The 20,025-nt window shown below is 36.2% G+C and overlaps 1 protein-coding gene and 1 long non-coding RNA gene across 2 annotated transcripts in view; one reads left to right on the plus strand and one right to left on the minus strand.

Annotated features, from left to right (window-relative positions):
• Positions 1-20,025, minus strand: part of gbgt1l3 (globoside alpha-1,3-N-acetylgalactosaminyltransferase 1, like 3) — a 53,179-nt gene that overhangs the window by 20,839 nt on the left and 12,315 nt on the right. The window lies entirely within an intron of this gene.
• Positions 5,757-18,569, plus strand: LOC101885710 (uncharacterized). Its single transcript, XR_012406843.1, has 5 exons — positions 5,757-5,806; positions 6,547-6,688; positions 9,693-9,759; positions 10,617-10,767; positions 17,872-18,569. It is a non-coding gene; the product is annotated as an uncharacterized lncRNA (long non-coding RNA).

Below are 20,025 nucleotides of genomic sequence, written 5' to 3' on the forward strand. Positions count from 1 at the left end.
CTAAACGTGAGAACTGACACAGACTCACTGAAACTCTTCACTCTTACCTTATTAACACCAATTCTACAAAACTACAAGTCCATTGCTGTAGTGTATTTGTGGATATTTGTTTGTGTGTTCAGTTACTAGTTTCAAGAAATATTAATAAGTATTCTGGAAGAGCTGTAAATACAACTTTAATGTTGTTGTAATTCATTACTTTTTAAAAATCATTTACCCAACACTGATAATAATAATGTATTAATATGACATGCATTTTATATTTTTCAGCCAAATTCTCAATGGAATAAAGCCATGGTCTTTCTGTAATAACTTAAGTTCAGGCAGTTTCAGACACTCTTTACACAAAAGTCTAAACAGATGTGTGCCCACTATAACAGATTTGAACTGTGATGCTCTTGTTACAAAACACCAAACAGAAAGAGTGTCAGTTTAAAAAAAAATAAAACACTTGGAATGATACGATAGCTGTATGAATGTGTGCCAGTTCTGTATTATTTTTTTCACAGGTGCATGTGCAAAATATGAGCCAGAATAGACACAGGTGTTACAAATTTAGATATGAACAATGGCGACAACCTGAAAAGAGGGAAGGAAAAGGAGGATGAAAGAGCCTGATCAGCCTGGTCAGAGGGTAGGCCTCAGACTGAGCTCTGTATGAAGACAGTCAGTCTCTCATTGACAGAAGTTTCAGTTGCCTTACTTTGCATTCACTGTTTCTATTAAACTTGTGCTTTTTGCATAATGAGAGTGCTGAATACACCGATATTGTGATTTCACCTAGTGGAACATGTTCTTGGATCAACATTTCACATGTGTGAAACTCTTCCTGGAAGGCTACAGGTCACAGTTCAGCTTTACTTCAATGAAACACCCCTGATCAAACTAATTGAGTCCTCCAGGCTTGTTTGAAACAGACATTATAATAGATAGCTAGATGCCCCATTAACAAGCCTTGATATCACTTTTATGAACTTGAAAAGTAGAACTTTATTATAACTAATTCAATGTTTGGTACAACAACTATACCGTTTTTCCATGAAGAGCTTTTACTGTGGGACAGCTATTTAGAGCCGTTTATACACTATATGCATTACAAAAAACTAAACTCATAACAAAATTAATTATGGGATGTCGATCTCTGCTCTGTCCACTTTTTTGATGTGGAAAATTCAACTCTACAGTTTAACAAAGTGACTTTTACTGATATTTCAGTATTTGAATGATAAAGTGTATAAGAAATAATATCTAGAGAAATACGTCTGTAAAATAACAGGAAATGTACTGGCAGCTTATTACAAGCTAGTTTAAATTGGATATACAACACCAACCCAGACAATAGATCACTTTAAACCAGGGGTGTCCAAACTTGGTTATGGAGGGCCACAATCCTGCTGAGTTTAGCTCCAACAGACCTGCCAGGACGTTTTTTTTTTTTTTTTGACACCATAAAATTATAATCAGTTAAGAAAATATACTGTTCTTATATTTTATATCAGGCAAAACAGCAGCTCCTCTGTTCAGTTGCCTCTGTTTATAGAGCAGTCATAACCGGATTAACCTCGTTGACTTATCGGAACAACGGACTGAAGCGGACCATGAGGCGTTTAGCTTTCTATTATAATGTCTATGGTTTGAAACCTAAAGGTTTGTTGAAGCAGGCTGGGAACTAAACTGTGCAGGGCTGTGGCTCTCCAGGAACTGAGTTTGACACCCTTGACCTGTTGAACCTGGAACAACATTTCTATTAGTCAATCAGATTGATGAATAAGTTCACATTTTATGTTAAGGTTGATTTACATTGAGGGTTACATGCTTCTACATCATTGTTGTACGACTAATCATCCTCTCTGATATTGAGAATAGTTTACAGTTATGGCTAGGTTTATGCCGACAAGAAGTTGTCTAACAGCAAGAAGGTCGCTGGTTCGAGTGTCATCTGGGCCAGTTGGCATTTCTGTGTGGAGTTTGCATGTTCTCCCCGTGTCGGCGTAGGTTTCCTCCACAGTCCAAACCCATGCGCTATAGTGGTACTGATCAACTACATTAGCAGTAGTGTATTAGTGTGAGTGAAAATGATGGGCCCACTGTATGAAACATATGCTAGAGTAGTTAGCGGTTCATTCTGCTGTGGCGACCCCTGATAAATTAGTAACTATGCTGAAGGACAGTGAGTGAGTGAGTGAGTGAGTGAGTGAGGTTTAGGGGTAGGGATTAAGCAGTGGCGTTGCGGATGGGCCCGCTGTATGAAACATGCCAGAGTAGTTAGCGGTTCATTCCGCTGTGGCGACCCCTGATAAATCAGTAACTATGCTGAAGGACAGTGAGTGAGTGAGTGAGTGAGTGAGTGAGTGAGTGAGTGAGGTTTAGGGGTAGGGATTAAGCAGTGGCGTTGCGGATGGGCCCGCTGTATGAAACATGCCAGAGTAGTTAGCGGTTCATTCCGCTGTGGCGACCCCTGATAAATCAGTAACTATGCTGAAGGACAGTGAGTGAGTGAGTGAGTGAGTGAGTGAGTGAGTGAGTGAGTGAGGTTTAGGGGTAGGGATTAAGCAGTGGCGTTGCGGATGGGCCCGCTGTATGAAACATGTCAGAGTAGTTAGCGGTTCATTCCGCTGTGGCGACCCCTGATAAATCAGTAGCTATGCTGAAGGACAGTGAGTGAGTGAGTGAGTGAGTGAGTGAGTGAGTGAGTGAGTGAGTGAGTGAGTGAGTGAGTGAGTGAGGTTTAGGGGTAGGGATTATGCAGTGGCGTAGCGGATGGGCCTGCTGTAGGAAACATATGTCAGAGTAGTTAGCAGTTCATTCCACTGTGGCGACCCCTGATAAATCAGTAACTATGCTGAAGGATAGTGAGTGAGTGAGTGAGTGAGTGAGTGAGTGAGTGAGTAAGTGAGTGAGTGAGGTTTAGGGGTAGGGATTATGCAGTGGCGTAGCAAATGGGCCCGCTGTATGAAACATGCCAGAGTAGTTAGTGGTTCATTCCGCTGTGGCGACCCCTGATGAATAAGTAACTATGCTGAAGGATAGTGAGTGAGTGTGTGAGTGTGTGAGTTAGGTTTAGCGGTAAGGATTAGGCAGTGGCGTAGCCGATGGGCCCGCTGTATGAAACATTCCAGAGTAGTTAGAGGTTTATTCTGCTGTGGCGACCCCTGATAAATCAGTAACTATGCTGAAGGACAGTGAGTGAGTGAGTGAGTGAGTGAGGTTTAGGGGTAGGGATTAAGCAGTGGCGTAGCAAATGGGCCAGCTGTATAAAACATGTCAGAGTAGTTAGTGGTTCATTCCGCTGTGGCGACCCCTGATAAATCAGTAACTATGCTGAAGTGAGTCAGTGAGGTTTAGGGGTAGGGATTAGGCAGTGGCGTAGCGGATGGGCCCGCTGTGTGAAACATATGCCAGAGTAGTTAGAGGTTCATTCTGCTGTGGCGACCCCTGATAAATCAGTAACTATGCTGAAGGACAGTGAGTGAGTGAGTGAGTGAGGTTTAGGGGTAGGGATTAAGCAGTGGCGTAGCAAATGGGCCCGCTGTATAAAACATGTCAGAGTAGTTAGTGGTTCATTCCGCTGTGGCGACCCCTGATAAATCAGTAGCTATGCTGAAGGACAGTGAGTGAGTGAGGTTTAGGGGTAGGGATTAGGCAGTGGCGTAGCGGAAGGGCCAACTGTATGAAACATGTGCCAGAATAGTTAGCGGTTCATTTCGCTGTGGCGACCCCTGATAAATTAGTAACTATGCTGAAGGACAGTGAGTGAGTGAGTGTGTGAGGTAGGTTTAGGGGTAGGGATTAGGCAGTGGCGTGGCGGATGGGCCCGATGTAGGAAAAATATGTCATAGTAGTTAGCGGTTCATTCTGCTGTGGTGACCCCTGATAAATTAGTAACTATGCTGAAGGACAGTGAGTGAGTGAGTGAGTGAGTGAGGTTTAGGGGTAGGGATTAGGCAGTGGTGTAGCAGATGGGCCTGCTGTAGGAAACATGCCAGAGTAGTTAGCAGTTCATTCCGCTGTGGCGACCCCTGATAAATCAGTAACCATGCTGAAGGATACTGAGTGAGTGAGTGAATGAGTGAGTGAGTGAGTGAGTTACTAGAGATTGATTTTATCACTGGTGATACTGTGTCAAACCAGTTCTGGAAGCTCAAATTAGTACGATCAGATGTGTTTAGAGGTTAAATTGAGGGTCTGCTGTCCCCTCACTTTTATTTACTTAAAAAACATATAATAAAAATGTGTATGTGATCTATCAAGCATGTAGTTTGTATTTCATTTTTTTACTATATAAGTTGGCAGTTCATTCCGCTGTGGCGACCCCATGAATGAATGAATGAATGAATATATATAGTAAAAAAAAAGAAATACAAACTACATGCTTGATAGATCAGGAATCCCTGTTTTTATATCAGTTGTTTATTATTAATAAATAAATATATAATAAATAAAGAAATGTATTAATTTGTTTGGAGATTAAATTTAAGTGCATTGTTATCAAAGAAATCGGGTTTTCTAAAAAAAAGTCAAATGAAAAGAGCATGTTTAATGTGAAACAAATATGTGAAAACTTCAACACGTGGATGCATACATTTAGCAAAGTCCAAGTTGAAGTGTGTTACCTGCTGCAATTCCCCTCCCCCACCCCTCTGTTCGTGTGTATGTGTGTGTTTGTGTTTTAAGCACCCATCCCCCACTGTCAACTCACAGAAGCCTCAAGAGAGCTGCCCTGGGGTAGACTACGACTATAACAATAATATTAAATTAGTTTGTAAATGTAATTCAAGTTTACAACACCTATCAGGTTTCCCCTCACTTTTATTTTACTTGAAAAAAAAAATAAATATATATATAGTAATAAAAACATGTTTGATGGATCAGGAAGCATGTTGAAAACATGCCTTAAGATTGTGTTAAAACGCTAAAAATCTCTGTTTTTATATCAATTGTTTTTATTAATTAATAAATTATATATATATATAATTTATTTATTTGTTTGGAGATTAAAGTGCACCATCAAAGAAATCGGATTTTCTAAAAAAAAAAGTCAAATGAAAAGAGCATGTTTAATGTGAAACAAATATGTGAAAACTTCAACACGTGGATGCATACATTTAGCAAACTCCAAGTTGAAGTGTGTTACCTGCTGCAGCTCCCCTCCCCCACCCCTCTGTTCGTGTGTATGTGTGTGTTTGTGTCTTGAGCACCCATCCCCCACTGTCAACTCACAGACGCCTCGTGAGAGCTGCCCTGGGGTAGAGACTATGACTATGATGACGACGACAATAATATAAAATTAGTTTGTTAACGTAATTCTAGTCTACAACACCTATCAGGTTTCCCCTCACTTTTTTTTACTTTAAAAATATATATATATTTTTATTTTATAATTATTTTTTATTATTATATATATATATATATATATATATATATATATATATATATATATATATATATATATATATATATATATTTATTTATTTACTTATTTGGAGATTAAATTAAAGTGCACCATAATCAAAGAAAATCAGGTTTTCTAAAAAAAAAAGTCAAATGAAAAGAGCATGTTCAACATAAAACAAATATGTGAACACTTCAACACGTGGATGCATACAACTCCAGTTGAACCTGCTGCAGTTTCCCTCCCTCACCCCTCCCCCACCCCTCTGTTCGTGTGTATGTGTGTGTGTGTTAAGCACACATCCCCACAGCGCCTCATTCAACTCATGAACGCGCGGCATTTGCAAACACGTGCTAATGACGCAATCAATTGGAGACGCCTTTTCCCGCGAACTCATCTCTCCTGGGAGAGCAGGTAAATCAATTTATGTATTTAAATGCATAATTACTGCTTACACGACAAAACAATGCCTTTGTCAGATGTATGTTTAGTGCTTATATTCCTTTGTCGATTATATTTGTTGAAATGTATTTAATAGCAATGTTAGCTGTATACTGTTTAACACACTACATTTCTGTTGATCAAAATAGTGCTTGCGTGTGCTTGTGTGGTTGCCCCAAAAATAAAATCTTTATTTTTTGTTTAATAAGGTGATTATTTTAAATTACTTTAAGTAAATAAGCCTTTTAATGATGTTAATTAGCTTGCCCAAACGCACAGAACATTATATATATATGTATATATATATATATATATATATATATATATATATATATATATATATATATATAACGTCTTTATTATATCAAAGTATATATAATTTTGAGGTGTGTAAAGTTACAAAAACATATAAAATGGTTCATGTGGGTCTAGCCCTGTTTTCAGTCTAAATAACAATGTATTTATAGCTTTGTTTAACTAATTTAGGAAAATTAATCTTGGATGTGATTTACATCCTACCTATTCTGTTTTTAATTACATTATGATTTAATTTCTGATTTAAATTTTTAGATAGAAGTACATTACTAGATCTACTGTATGTGAAATCATTTAGGTTCAGCAGAACAATAGACAATATATAAAATGTATTATGCTATTATTATTATGTTATTTATTAGCATAATATAATTTATTATATTTATTTTTTCGTAAAGTCTTTATAGGAAACATGCCCTTTGTCTTCATGCTGGGATTAAGAAAAAACAGAAAGCGTAAAATACCTCAAGAGGATGCAGAACATTACATTTGTTGTAAAAGTGACAAACCTGCAAGTGCAATTCATCAACAATTACAAAGGTAAGTTATACTCACAAACACTCTATCTCTCTGATAATGAACATGTACAATATTGACATTATGGGAACTCAAAATACATTGAATAATTATTTATTATGTAAACTTTTACAGTTCTTTTTAGTAAAATCCATGTTGTGTTGCAGTGGTATTGTTAACAGTGCAACATTCTAAGAGACTTAATTGTTTTTCAATAATATTTTCAAGTTCATATGGCCTACTACAGGTTGATATATTAACTGAAACTGTTACTAAAATTTAAAACATTTATAGGTCAGTTGTACTGTACATTAACTCTGTGTAAGAAGGCTTCAATAGTAAACATTAGTTAATTAAAAGTATTGGTAAAGTTTAATGTTAATCTTAGGTGATGATAATTTCTTAATGCTGATGTATGTGTTAAAATTATAGTAATCTGATTACAATCGTTTTACTAAAGTTAGTCGTTTTACTAAATGGGGATAATAACTAATAATATTCAGTTGTATTATTTTATCCTATATTAACACAGTAACTGTAATGAATCTGGCTTTTTTCTCCCTGTTGACTTTAATCCATTAATTTTATTTTAAAGTGTTACCTGTTGTACTTTATCATACTTTTGCAATTAAATTGGGTTGAAACATTTATTAACTCTGAACATGTATATACAACAAAGCACTACATTAATTATTTTTGCTATTATAATTGTTAAAGTAACCAATGCCAACCATACACACACTTAAATTAGTTTTTAATGTATCTGTAATGTTGTAAAATATTTTACAGATTACCAGACTTTTAATTTTCAGCCAGGCACTCCAATGGCTTCCAATGACATCTTTCCATTTCAAAATTGTCACGTTTAAGATCTGATCTCTTTAAAAATCAGTAATCTTCACTACCTGTTATATTTATGATATGAAGTGGGTTTCAGATCGGACAAGAAGCACTGCATTAAAGTCCATTTCCCCCCGCCATGTCTTTAAAATATGACAGTTTTTTTACCCTGTATTTTGGTTGTTGCTAGATCAGATATGGTTGCAGCCGAAAGTTAACGAAAACTATTTATATTATTTCTTAAATTTCACATTTGTTGTATTTTATTAACGTCTATCCCCACCCCAACCCTAAATCCAACTGTCACAGTAACGTAAAAACAGTAGTTGTATTGAGTATTATTTATGCTGCTATTTATTAAAATACCCAATACATTTTATTTTTTAAAGCCTACCTTCACCCCAACCTTAAACCCAACCGTCACAGTACTGTAAAAATATTCATTATTGTTATACATTCATTCATTCATTTTCTTTTCAGCTTAGTCCTTTTATTAATCTGGGGTCGCCACAGCAGAATGAACCGCCAACTATTCCAGCATATGTTTTACACGGCGGATGCCCTTCCAGCTGCAACCCATCACTAAGAAACCCACACACATTCATTCACACTCATACACTTCAGACAATTTTTATCTTAGCCAGTTCACCTGTACCACATGTCTTTGGACTGTGGGGGAAACCGGAGCACCCCGAGGAAACCCACGCGAATACAGGGAGAACGTGCAAACTCCACACAGAAACACCAACTGACCCAGGCTTGAACTAGCGACCTTCTTGTTGTGAGGCGACAGCACTACCTACTGTGCCACTGCGTCGCCTATTATACAGTGTCATAAAAATGCTGCTATATGGATGTGCATAGCACATACCAGCCGGCCACGTATTCGATTTAGACTTTACCCAGTATTTTCAATGGAATTTCTGCGCTAGCCTTTTGCTATACTGACGGCGCTAGTGGTTATACCATCGTTCATCTAATTTTACGCTTGAACAACTAAATGAATGCTTTAGTCTGTTTAACTGAATGTATTGTAATAACATTACAACATTGATGATGTACAAACAACTTTGTGAAATTGAAAATATCCACATTAAGCTATCACCGGAAGTTTATCGTTGGCTTTAAAACTCTAGCTGTGCAGAGAGCCCATTGTGCATAAACAATTTTGTTCCAAATCCCCGTTAATATCTAATCTTTGTGCTAACAAACAATAGCGAACACAGTTGGGCAAGTTACTTCCAAAATGAAATGCATTACAGTATATATATATATATATATATATATATATATATATATATATATATATATATATATATATATATATATATATATATATATATATTAAAAGTTACTGCCATTTCTTTTTTTGTAATTGGTTACATGACAATATTAATATCTCAGAAATGCATTACACTACTTTTGTATTACTTTTAGGTTACTTTAACCAAAATACCCACAGAAGTACGACTCTAATGAATTAAAGTATTAATTTTCAATAGTATGTCTATGTTTTCAAATACATTTAGCTATATATTGTAATTATTCAGAGAATTGTTTGTTTGCACAAGGAGTCTGACAACAGCCAGTGCTCCACACAGAGATCTGGTCATTTATTTGACATATTTTCTTTTAAATATATATTCATAGTGCTTCATCTTTTACACATTTATATATATGACTGTGTAACCTTAATCACTTCTGGGGATGGGGACTTTTTACAGTAAAAGGTAGCAATTTTATTTTATCCAATAAATGCATTGATAATATCCACAGATTTTTAAATAGTCAATCAAATGAACTTAAACTATTAAAATTGCAACAAACATTTGTTTTGGCCCAAACTACAAAAACAAACAAATTTAAAACTAGTTTAAACACACTGGTTTAATCATCTGTACATGTCATTATAACTATATTGTATAAATATTATTTCAAAGACCTACATCATGCTAACAATTAAAAGCTGAATGACATGACATAACAGGCGATTGCCCTCTGAGTGCACCTGAAAAGACATTAATGACACTTCTCATAAAGCTTGAGAAGCATACAGGACAAGTAGAACAATTAGTTCAAATAAAAACACAAAAGTCTGTAGAATTTAATGCAAACTCAAAAAATGCAATTATGAACCAATGATAATTAATTTTCAACAAACTGCAGCTAATGAACGTCTTTTGTTTAGGAGGATGAGTTTTCACCACTGAAGCTTTATTCAGAGGGGATTTTGTTCTTGAGTACAAGTTTGGGTGGTGAGTATGATTAGCCGAAAGGTTATTAAATATGTTTAGATGTGGTTAAATAAGTGAGCAAATAAGCAAACATAACACTGCCGTGCCCCTATGCCAGGGATCACCAAACTTGTTCTTGGAGGGCCGGTGTTCTGCTGATTTTAGCTCTAACCCTAATCAAACACACCTGAACAAGCTAAACAAGGTCTTACTAGGTATACTTGAAACACCCAGGCAGGTGTGTTAAGGCAAGTTGGAGCTAAACCCTGCAGGGCACTGGACCTCTAGAAATAAGATTGGTGACCCCTGGCCTATGCTATAGTATCATGATAGGTGATCTCAAAGGCGGATGACATGAAAATTGTGTATCACCCAACAATAATGTCCAAGCACTGCACAACTCTGAACAAGTTCGACCCACGCATGTGCAAGGCAGGCAATTCTGTAATCTATCAGCTTAAATATATCGGCCATATTTTGATATCAGACTGATGACCATAACATAAAAAAAAAGCATTTATCGGCTGATATTGATATGGCCGATAATATATTATGCGTCTCAAAATTTAAGTATTTCTGATTCTGATCATTCTGATTACAATCAGTTCCCATATTTGATTGCAATTTCATAAAAAATGTTCCTCACAGACATAAAAAATATTTTACAGGAATTGAGAAGTGAAATGTAAATTAACACTTCTAATCAAATCTGTAGTTTTTAGTGAAATAATTAGCAAGTTTTAAAATAGAATTAATTCTCGATACTATTGTTAACACCTCTTTGAAGATGGTCACAGAAAAAAAATAGTACATCTTAAATGTATAAACTTTAAAAATTGTTTGTATTTTATGCTTAGTGATTGTTTTATGTTTTACAGCATGGATGCATCGAAAGAAGATGGGTCTTAAGGGAGACTTGTAAATGATGACCACAAAGCTCCTAACTGCAAAATGAAAATCATATCTTTGCTGTGTGCAACATACTTCCAGGAGAAGATATAACCTACAATTATGGAGATTCTGGTTATGGTGAGTAGGGGTCAGTAGTATGAGTCTACAGAAATCAGTAGGTTCACTTACCAATTGTCTATATTATGAAACATAAAATTCAACCATAATTATACGGATGCTTTATTCTGTAATATTGACAGTCAAAATAGCAATACTGACTGACATGTATAAGTAGAAAGTCTGGTCAGAAGGAATATACAGGGTTTCCGCGGGGTCTTAAAAATTCTAAAATTAAAAAATCGAAATTTAAGGCCTTCAAAAGTCCTAAATTCACTGTTCTAAGTCTAAAATATTTTTGCACAGGTCTTATTTTTGCGATGTCCATGTAACGCTACATCTAAAACTCATTTAAATTCTTTTTTTGTTGTTGTTGCTAGGTTTTCAGGGTGTTGTAGCTCTTTATTTCACTAGTCCAATTGTAATTTGCGTTATTACAACTACAAATAAGACCGACATGCCCTATACCGACAATTGCCAATCAGCTTTCTGTTATTGAACTCAGTGCGCGCGGTAAATGTGATGTCATCACTGTGTTTATGGAGGTCTGCCAGCCGCGACATGATTTTGGCTGGCAGAGCTCACAAAATGTTTTTTCAGTTCGTGCGGTTCAAATTTGATTTGAATTGAATATGAAACACTTTGAAGAGATTTTGTCTGAAACAGGTATGACTGTACACATATAGGGCTGGACAATAATTCGATATCAATATATATCGCGATAGATTTTTTTCAATAACAGTGATGATTTTTAAACCCATTTCCGGTATTTCGATATACATTTGCATACGTCTGTTTTATTATATATAAGATCTTATACCTTGTATCATTTGTCACTGAATGACTTTTCGTGCTCAGAATGAGCGTGATGTCACTTGCGTGATGACGTACATCACAGACACGCTGCCACTGCCAGCGCTCAGAAGTTAGTTAAGCTGCTCCGTCGCAGAATGCTACAAAATGCTACAAAATGTGTGCCCTGAATACTGATGTGAATGAACAAGCTTCCACAACTAAGAATGCAGACAAATTAGTTGATGAGAGAGGAAAGACGAATGCAGTGGTGTGGAAGTGATTCAGCTTTTTAAGTTTCGATAAACGTTTAGTTTCGGTGCTCTGCAAAATGTGCGGTAGAGTGGTGCCGAGTCTGCCGACTAACAGCGGAAACACATCAAATCTGTTCCACCCGATAGAACATACTGAGAGTCAGAAGCAATGACAGAAGATGAGGCATCATTTAAGTTTAAGTCAACCTGTCGCCTCACCATCCACTTTCCCGACACAGATGGCTATGAGGCACCGTGTAGGATCTAAATAAAACTTTGCTTATCAACACGAGCATATAAATTACTCGCATATAAACCTATACTATGTTCAAAACATGTATGAAACTTGCGCATATATAAACTTGATGCATGCCCATTGATACACCCATTGATACACCCATTAGGGCTGGACAATGATTCGATATCAATATATATCGCTATAGAATTGTTTTCAGTAACGTGATATGAGTTTTAAACTCATTTCCGGTATTTCGATATAAATTTGCATATATATATATATATATATATATATATATATATATATATATATATATATATATATATATATATAAAATAATTATATTTTTAAGATCTTATAGATTGCATTAGGGATGTAACGGTATCAGAATTTCACGGTACGGTAATACCTCGGTATGAATGTCACGGTACGGTATTTATTGAATCATTTACAGGAAAAACAAAACTTATGAAAATACTCCAAAAAAGTGCCAAAAGTGTCAATGACATACAAATTAGCCATCTATCTGTAAACTTTGAAACAGGAACTTCAATTTTAATAACAAAAAAATATTAAACCATGTAAAAAAATAAAGTTTAAATTTAGTAGTGTTAAAAACTCATCACATTCAACATTTAATCACTCACTCACTCACTTAGATAGAGATGGGTTTTAAGGAAAATTATCTTATAACTATAATCTGGTAAAAGCTGGTATCTCTGGGTATTTACAATGTCCCCTGCAACAGAAAAAAACCCTCTCATTTGGGACTGAGGTTTCTGGGACAGAGATATGACTTGGCCCAGGTTGACAGCAGTGGGTAACGTTGTGCATTGTCTTTCCCCCACTTGAGAGGACAAGCCATGAGTGAGATAGAGGTCTCTTTGCGGTACAAGTCAATGTCTGCATCAATCTGAACAGTGTGCTGTGTTCTGCAGTCCCCATACTATTAGTCGTATTCCCCAACTTGCAGGCACGTGCACACATAGGGCTCAACCTGTGCAGTGCACATGCCCTTTTTAGTCTTGGATAGAAAGTGCCCTTCCAAAATGATCAAAAGTGCCCCCGCGACGCGACACACCCTCCGTGCCGCTCTTCAGTAGGCGCGCGACAACACCGCTCTTGAGTATGCGCGCTCAACCCCCCCTCCCCGCTTTACAGTACGCGCGCGACAACACAGCTGATCAGAACACGCGCGACAACACCGCTATTCAGTACGCGCGCGACAACACCGCTATTCAGTACGCGCGCGGCGACAACACCCGCTTTATGTTCGATCATTTCCAGCTCTTTTTCATCCTCGCTTCTAGCAGCACACTTCATTTCCGCATTACTGGATCTGTAGCGACAACAGACCGCAAAGAATGTTGGCAACCCCAGGGCTGATGGGAATTGTAGTTTCCACTACCTCCCGTTCGCTTCATTCGCCTGAGCAAATTTTCTCAGAAGACCTATAGTTTTATCGAGTCATGCGACTACGCTAATATCGGAAAAAATTTATATTGCGGTATGACGGTATTTACAATACCGTTACATCCCTAGATTGCATCATTTGTCACTGAGTGACGGTCAGTGCTCAGCCATCAGAAAGAGCATGATGTACGTCATCACGCATGTGACATCACAGACACGCTGCCATCGCTTAGCACAGCAGTTGGTTAGCTACGTCGCAGAAAGTTTGCCCTGAAGTGTGCCCTGAATACAGATGTGAATGAACAAGCTATATATATATATGTATATATATTTATATATATTTGCACAGGGCTTGACATTAACTTTTTTGATCACCAGCCACTGTGGCTAGTAGATTTCCAACTTTACTAGCCACTCTGCATTTTCACTATCCACAATTTTGTTGTTGGAAAAATATATTTTATATGCATAAGTTTGACGTTGACATGCTAAAATTACTTGATTTAAATTTTGTGTTATGTCCACGTGTTCTCAATCATTTCACTTTTTGTGTGTCGAGTATGAGGTTGCTCAATGAGCATGAGCAAAGGAGTCATGGTTTCATAGTGTTTGCACGACTAGCATGACTTTTTTTAGAGCTCAAAATTAACGGTTTACCAAATTTATCTCTATAACCATACAAAACAATAATTATTTCTTAGACACAAATGTTTAATGTGTCAAAACAAGCAAAATATAGCTGTATACTATACTTTTTATTTAATAAAACATTTCTTAAAAAAGAAAGAAAAGCAATTGACTTTTAAAAAAATAACTATTGTCATGTATCAAAAATATTTACAGTAATCTGTCGTGGCTAATGATCATCCTCTCATTTGGTATTCACTTGCTTTCTTCTGCTCACGTGATCACAATTATTTTACTTCTCGATTCTAAGATCACATTTGCACGCATATTGGGTCATCCTTATATTGTCGAACCCTGCTTTTAGGAAAACTACAAAATTGAAAAAAAATTATTTTCAACCAGGCAAAGTGGCTTGTGGGAGTGACTGTCTAACACGACAAAGCTGAAATCTACCTGAATTTGGCGTGTTGCCGGGTGTTAATGTAAAGCCCTGTGTGTGTGTGTGTGTGTGTGTGTGTATATATATATATTAGGGATGTAACGGTATTGTAAATACCGTCATACCGCAATATTAATTTTTTTCGATATTACCGAAGTCGCATGACTCGGTAAAACTATAGGTCTTCTGAGAAAATTTGCTCAGGCGAATGAAGCGAACGGGAGGTAGCGAAAACTACAATTCCCATCATCCCTTGCGGTCTGTTGTCGCTACAGATCCAGTAATGCGGAAATGGAGTGTGCTGCTAGAAGCGGGGATCAAAAAGAGCTGTAAAACTCTAAGGCCCCGTTTACACTAGTGCGTTTTAGTTTTAAAACGGCGTTGTAGAATGAAAACGATCCGCGTCCACACTCGCGTTTTACCCAGCGTTTCTGAACTGCTCTCCGTCCACACCAAAACGCTGAAAACGCACATCACGTGACCACAGACACTCTCGGTCAAGCGCTCCAGCATTCTACCCAGATGAGAGCTCTGCTTGTCGGACTGCTCATCACGCATCTCCCGCTGGATCTAATCTCACTATATTTGCTAAACGTGATATTTCATTCATGTTGTTGTCTTTATCTAACGACATAGGCCAATTCCCTGACTTTGATCATTGGAATCTATTAAGTTACTTGTTCACGGGTAACATGTTTTGGTTAAGCGCAAAGATAAGTTAATGATTAATCCAGGTACATTGACTGATCGCTTGCCTTTATTTCCTACAATGTATAAACTTATTGTATGTTATACTTTTATAATTGTCGATTATTAAAACAGATATTCAGCAAAAGAGAGGGTGCGTTTGGTATTTTCACTGAAATTGAAAGGAGGTAGTTGTTATAGGCTCCGTTTTGTTATAAATATCCACACAGTGAAGATGACGCTCATATATGCAGCACGACGCCTCAACATTACTGCTGTCTGTTAAGTTGCTAATATTAAAAAGGAAATATGCAGTTCCTTAAATCATGTTTACATTTTATTGTTGAGAAAGTGAAACGTAGCCAAGGTGATGTGAATGAAGTTATAAAGTACACTGTTCCCTTTGAAGATTTACGCGTGTCCTCTGTATGTTTTCCATATCAAACTGAGAAGGGGGAGACTGCAGCCTTGATCAAACTTGCGAAGTCTTAACTTACAAGAAGATGATGCAGGACTGAACTGTGTGTGGGCTACTTAATATTGAGGAAAAGCCCCAATCAGATATGCGAACGTTTGCAGCCCCGCCTCCGTTTTCAGATGTCTCCGTCTTTCCCCATCCACACTGAGACGGAGCAGCAGCGTTTTAGAATGAAAACGGCATCTCCAGCGTTTTCGAAACGCTCCGTTTTCGGCGCTCGAGAAATAAGTCATATAAGTCATATCTCTCTTGTCCCAGAAACCTCAGTCCCAAATGAGAGGTTTTTTTTTTCTGTTGCAGGGGACATTGTAAATGCCCAGAGATACCAGCTTTTACCAGATTATAGTTATATGATAATTTTCCTTTAAACCCATCTCTATCTAAGTGAGTGAGTGATAACAATACTAAATTAAAAACTTTATTTTTTTTACATGGTTTAATATTTTTTTGTTATTAAAATTGAAGTTCCTGTTTCAAAGTTTACAGATAGATGGCTAATTTGTATGTCATTGACACTTTTGGCACTTTTTTGAAGTATTTTCATAAGTTTTGTTTTTTCCTGTAAATGATTCAATAAATACCGTACCGTGACATTGATACCGAGGTATTACCGTACCGTGAAATTCTGATACCGTTACATCCCTAATATATATATATATATATGTCTGTTTGTAAAGGCTAAATACAAAAAAGAGAGTGAACATTTGAAAAAGTTAACAAGTAAAATTTTTTTAAACCTTTTTATTAAAAGAAAAGTTATAAGAGCCTGGAGGTATTATAGACTTTGCAAATTCAGTTTGCAGATATTTGTAGGTACAGACATCTATTGTGTGCGTTCTTGGCAGTTTTTTTATGTCTTTTTAATATTGTCCATGTCGATATCGGAATTATATCATATCGGCCGAAATTAAGAAGTATATCGTGATATAAATTTTTGTCATATCATCCAGCCCTATACACACATCTTCTTTATGATCAGTCCATGCGTGATCATAGGGAGAAGTAGAACCAGATGACCAATACTTTTTGGCTAGAAATTGCAACAGCAGTGGGAAAGGACGACAGTTTTTGTAAAAGTTTGGAAAAACCTGAGGGATAAGTTTGTTTAAAAAAAGAGTCCATGCAAAAGTGTAGACCCAGTTGGTTTTAATATTACAGAATGTTTTTCCATCATGCATAGGTTTTACACTAATGTATAGACCTATATTACAATTTCGAATTTAAAACAATTTACAAGTTACAAACTAAAATTAAGTAACAAAATTTTGCCTAATTACCCTAACCTGCCAAGTTCACCTAATTAACCTAATTAGGCTTTTAAATGTCACTTTAAGGTGTATAGAAGTGTCTTCAAAAATATCTAGTCAAATATTATTTACGGTCATCATGGCAAACAGAAAATAAATCTGTTATTAGAGATGAGTTATTAAAACTATTATGTTTGAAATGTGTTGAAAAAAAAATCTGCTCTCCATTAAACGGGAATTGGGGAAAAATAAACAGGGGGGCTAATAATTCTGACTTCAACTGGAAAGGAATGTATGAATATATGTATCAGTTTACAGTATATTGATGCCCAATTTCTAGGCTTTATTGGTAATAACTAAACTAGCCAGAAAGTGATGTGTGAATTGTTGAGTGGGCAAAATAAAAAATAAAAAACCTCAATATTTTTAGTGAGTGTACTTGTTTTCTGTTTTTATTTCTGCCTTAATAAAAAATATAATTGTAGAGCAACCCAAGATCTGTTGCCATTAATATTTAACTTTAATGGGTAGAACTGTCTGAGATATGAAGAAAAGCATGTGATGCATCATTTAGATAAAAAATGTATTTAAAAAATCTTGAATGGTTATAAAAATCTTTATAATTAATTATAAAATAATTAAAAACGATTATCCTGAATGATATTAATGATATGACCTAGTTCCAGAAGCTTTTTACTTCTCTGTTTATTTGTCAGATTTTACTGTCGGTTTCTTCTTCTTCTGATCTCTTTATGTGTATGCGTGTTTTTGATATTGCGATATAGGTCCTAAATTTAATACTTAATGGTCTTAAAAAGGTCTTAATAAGTCTTAAATTTGACATTATGATATCTGCAGAAACCCTGAATATAGAAAAAGAAGAATATACTTGTTCTGTCTTGACAAATATTTCTGATTTCGATATTCTCTGTTTTTTTTCTGACATCCAGTCCCATAATGTTCCGTCTCCTCACCTGCTTTGGACAACGTGAAGATGAGTGATCCTCACAAACAAACTGAGCCACAACAGTCAGACAAAGCAAGAAGATCAGGGAATAAGACGGTAACCCTTTCATTCAGGCACCAGGTAGCCTATCTAGTGATATTTGCTGCTAAGTGAACAGGGCAGAGTAACCAGAACAAGGTAAGACAGACCCTTTGGCAGGTTTATTTAAAATGTAATCTTGTTCTAACTATATAACATCATACAATTGTGTCTTAAAGCAATTTATTTAAAGATGAAAGGATAGCTCAATTATGTATTTTCACATGCCAGATATTCTGGAGTTAATTCATACAGTATGACCAATAGTACACATACAGATTTTACTATAAAAGATTGGTTAATTACTGGCAAGTGATAGTTGGACTGCATAGTTAATCGTAAAAAGATGGCGATCTCGATTCGAACCCCTGAACGTCGATGCGTGAACGACATTTAAATGACCATATTGCAGTTTGGAGTTATGTTTACTACAAGATAGGGTTGTGCCGATTGACACTAGTGTTGTGTATCGATGATAGGGAGAGATATCACAGAGAGCTGAGGCCTGACTATTTTAAAGATGATGTTTGGTTCGTTTCACATTTATGTAGACCTATTACATGTGTTAAATTCATTTTTAAATAAAAGACTTATTATTAATATTATCTTGTTGTTGATGTTATTCTTATCAGAATTAATAATCAATTAACTGTAATTTGTCCAGCTTTAGCTGTGTCCGTCAGCATTGCCTAACCGAGACTTTCAGACTGCAGCAGCAATCATTTAAATTAAAAATTGCCTGCTCAAAGGAAAAAAAATACAATGATTTTAAAATTGCAAGGCGAGTATTACCTATATTCACAATTTTTACCAAAATCAGCATGTCAAAAAGAATTTATTTCCCATTCTTTGCATATCAAGTTAATATGCAACTTCACTGTTACTTAAAAATAATAGGCTAAATAACAAAACAGGATTTAATTAACAAACAAGTTATAGGTGCAGTAGGTGATCTGCCAAAATACTAACCGGTTGGCATAATATCTTTGAAACACAGTCCCTTCCCTGCCATCCAAAGCCACGCCTCCTAAAACACGAATGCTCATCGTAAAGATGGCAGTGGACAACCCACTAGATCATGTCATTCACCATTTATAAATGTAGCTAGTGTTTGGCCGGTGGTGTGCAGGAATTACACTTATTACTAAACCATATTTGCATGCTATTTCACATGAATATTCAGAGTAGTGGTGAACAATATAAAGAGCGCATCACAGGCTGTCATTGTTCAGAAATGACCCAATATAAATACAAAAGCATCTTCAGCTCAGTAAAGTAGGCTAGGCCGAATAGCTCTATTTACTGATGTTTTGTTGTTAAACTAAATATAAATCTACTTTATCAATGCTGTAAAAGGACCTTATGAAACTGAAAATAGTCGCATCAATCTTTCACGGGGAGATTTCAGTGGCTGAACAACACTTCTGTGCAAATAACCCATTCCTAACAACACAATCTACATCAGCTCTGTGTGACTAAAAGAGTTTAACACAGAACATGACCTGCCTAACAGAAATACTTCAGTCATGGTATTATTCTTCTTCCAGCGTGCAAAACTCACTCCAATATTGATTCAGGAGTTTAACAGGTTTTTATTCAGCATTTGATTCGCAACTGTGACTGCTCGTCTGCACATAAACGCGCGGCGCACATGCACGCATCCACATGCAAATGGTGAATCTGCATGAAGAGATGCCCAGTGGTTCAAATCTACATTTGCTGATAGTTTGAACTACTTATAAGAATTATGAGAATTGTCAGCCCGACAATATTTAATTGGATGAACATGTTTTAGTTTTATGCCTTACCCAGAATATAAAAATACATATAAACACATTTAGATCATTTTCTTTAATCTTTACTTTTGGACTGTGAAGAGACTTTCGACCAGCACAACAACACATGATTCTGAAGATGATCACCTACTGCAGCTTTAAATAGATTTAAAAAAATAAAATAAAACCAAAAATGAAAATTTTAGAACTGAAAGTGGCTCAGATGTTCTGGAATAAATGGTGTTGCAGTAATGCACAATTGTTGGTCACCTGAGACTCCTTTT

The sequence above is a fragment of the Danio rerio genome, chromosome 5 (assembly GCF_049306965.1).
Source record: "Danio rerio strain Tuebingen ecotype United States chromosome 5, GRCz12tu, whole genome shotgun sequence".
In the NCBI taxonomy this organism is placed as follows: domain Eukaryota; kingdom Metazoa; phylum Chordata; class Actinopteri; order Cypriniformes; family Danionidae; genus Danio; species Danio rerio.